This window comes from Melanaphis sacchari, unplaced genomic scaffold (assembly GCF_002803265.2).
Source record: "Melanaphis sacchari strain LSU unplaced genomic scaffold, SCAv2.0 Contig1081_pilon_pilon, whole genome shotgun sequence".
NCBI lineage: Eukaryota > Metazoa > Arthropoda > Insecta > Hemiptera > Aphididae > Melanaphis > Melanaphis sacchari.
Genome location: NW_020270409.1, coordinates 1 through 3275, shown reverse-complemented (window position 1 = coordinate 3275; position 3275 = coordinate 1). Strand labels below are relative to the sequence as shown.

The 3275-nt window shown below is 30.0% G+C and overlaps 1 pseudogene; it reads left to right on the top strand.

The window, feature by feature from the left end:
* Window positions 1–208: 208 nt before the first annotated feature.
* LOC112603411 lies at window positions 209–805 on the top strand (annotated as a pseudogene).
* Window positions 806–3275: the final 2470 nt, after the last annotated feature.

The following is a 3275-nucleotide window of genomic DNA, read 5'->3' as shown; positions in this document are numbered from 1 at the left end:
CATTTAATTTAGCTCAATCATGTTTCGTGGAATACAAAAGAGTAGTAAATTATTACGGGAGTATAAAAATAATAATTTAAAGGTAGGTAAATGGCTAAAAAATTATTTTTTTTTGTTTGCCGTATTTGCCACCTAAAGAAATAGAAATATCATTCTCAAATTTAATAGCTATTACTCCTCCAGATGAATTATACTTTTCTGATTATGTTTTGTTTTTACATGTTTCGGTTTGTTTCAGGTATACGGTACTATAAATTCTGTACTCTGAAAGAACACACATTAGATCCCAATGTTATTAATTATGCAATTACAAATAACCTAATAATGCCAAACAACATTAGTATCCCATTGTGGTGTGGAGTGTGTTTACCATACTCTTATAATCAAGAAAAATATTGTTATTTAATTTATTTCCAATTCAAACAAATTCCAAATTTTTTATTGGCTTCACCTTGTATTTTCTACTGTTAAAATATAGTTTTGAATATTTTTATAATAATAATATAATTTATTTGGGTCTTAGAAATCAAGATAGACCAGATTCTGTATATGTTGTCCATTCAACATTCTAAACCATTTATTGTTTGTTTTGTATTCAAGTTCAAGTAACCACTAGAATATTGACATCTTCAAGTCCAGTTTCTTATTGGGCTTGTGCAAATTATTACAAGTTTCCACTAAATTTCAATAAAATTACATATAACCGTATAATAAACAATTTTAAATCCAAATTGGTGACATTATACTTTTTACATATTTTATAGTTGACACTGCACTTTTTGTGAACTTTTTACCAGTCTCTTAGTACAAAAATTTTCATATAATTTAATATTAAATTTAACTATAAATCGTAATTTATAAGTGTATGTTTTATGAAAAAAAAAATATATATCTTATAATATGACCAAAAAAATCAAACTGTGAAAGTTATACAACTATAATTTATTTAATTCAATGTTATATTTAAAAAAAAATTAAAATGTTATAATTTATAACTCAAATAATAGTATTATCATTGGTAGTAAAAAAAGTATATATTTTATGTTTACTATTGTAATTTATTTTTAGAATATATTTTTATTAAGTTCTTATTTGTTCAAAATTAAAATAGATATTTATGAATAATTTATGTTGAAACAATTAAGACTTAAATAACAAGACTGATAATGATAATATTAACTATTAAATCAGAATTTATAACTTCACAAGACTGTATTTGTAAAAAAATTCATATTATTTAAAATACAATTTATCAAGCTCTTTAATAAAATTATTCTTTTTAATTCAACACATTATCAAAGACGATGACTTTTTATAATACAAAAGATGTATAAGATTAGTAACTTATAAGTCACGTTTACCACATTTTATGCCAATAAAATAATATATAACATTTGTTGTTTATACAATACATTATATTAGTGAAGTTATACTTTATGTGTAGTATTTTAAATCCGACATCTTTAAACATTACGTTTCAGTATATTTTAAGGTAACCCCCAGGGGGAATACTAATGTACAGTTTGGCAGACAGGGCCCCAACTCGAGCGAGCTCCTACCTTCTAAGTAAGAAGGTTGATCGTTGGGCTGACAACCAACATCCAAAAACTTTGTCAGAAACTTACATCAAGAAACTGGACCCTATCGATAACTCGAGAAACAGGGAAATGGACTGCTAGACCCTGGATTTTTAGATTCCGGAACATGGAACCAGAACGTATCACAAACCTGACACTAGCAAAACTTGATTCAGGCAAGCTAACGCTATACGACCTGATTCAATAGCCCTCCAAGAGATGAGATAGGCAGGAACTGGCAACGTCAAGAATCAGACAATGCTAACCTTATTTTATAGTGGACCAAACATAGCCGAGCGATGAAAATGGTGGTTTTGGATAAGAAATTCACACTAAATCGCTAAAAATTTAGGACTAATCAATGATAGACTGTGCATCTTACTATAATTGGTAGAATTTTCGATGTGTACTGATAAACTGCAATATCAGCGAAACAGCGGATGAAGATCAAAGTATGCTTTATGAAACACTAGATTATCAATTGCAACCCCTGCAAATTCTATAAAAATCGTACTGGGAGACTATGAACGCGCAAGTTGGCCGAGAATGTTTAAAAACGGCGGGTAAAAGTTTTCCATCTCTGTAATAATATGGATTAAGCTAGTCAGTTTGCAACATCTAAAGATCTGGCTATTGCATAAAATGGTATCGACAGCGAAATCATAAACACACACTGGACATCTCCGGATGGGAAAAACTAAGAACCAAATTGACGCTCATCCTCGTGATAAAGATATAAATCATGCATAAGTCAAGTTTGACATTGAACGATGGAATGCGGATCATTATCTAGTGCTAACCTCAAAACAAGAATATCACGAAGATGGATCAGAGCAAAGCACAAGCTAAAGCTAGACAAGACGAATACAAACAAATTTAAAAGATCAGAAATAGCATAAACATGCCAAACACAATATCTAATGCTATATAACAATTCAAGTAATGTCAAACCAAAACCCACAAGATCCGAATGAAGGAAGTAAAAGCTTCAATAAACTGCTGAAATATTTCAATATCTCACAAAATAATAAAAACCGTGGTTAACGAACAATGCAAGAAGATTTAAAGAGATGAAGCTAGGAAAAATGTTAGCAGAACCGGCAACCAGTAAACCGTGAAAACATTTTACGAAACAAGAGACAAATAAGACAATGAAAAAAGAACGAAAAAGAATTTATAAGGTATGAAAGATATAGTTTCAACTGAGAACTTTCTTTAAATGCTAAATCATTAAAAACGTTTCAAAACTCAAATTACGAGATAAAAGACGTGACAAGGGCACACTTGACTGATGAAACAAGTATGTGTAGATTTAAAACACATTTACCTCTCTCCTGAACGTAACAAAGGAAGCAATGAGGATATGCAAACTACCGCAATACTAACGTACAACCAAAATACGCGACTAACTTTGATAAAATATATCATAAAATCGCGAAGAATAACAAGGCACCGGAGATAGCATATATACAAGCGCACGAACTGATCAAAATATCGACCAGAAATATGCTCGAAACACAGAATTATTAAATTGCTGAAAATGAAATTATCCTAAAGAATGAGATAATCTAGTATTAATCCGATCTGACAAAAGTCAATGAGTTACTAAAACACAGAGGATTGCGCTCATAACACGTGCTATAAACTCAATTTCTGTACTACGCAGGGTTAGAAACTATACAAATGATGTAATAAGCG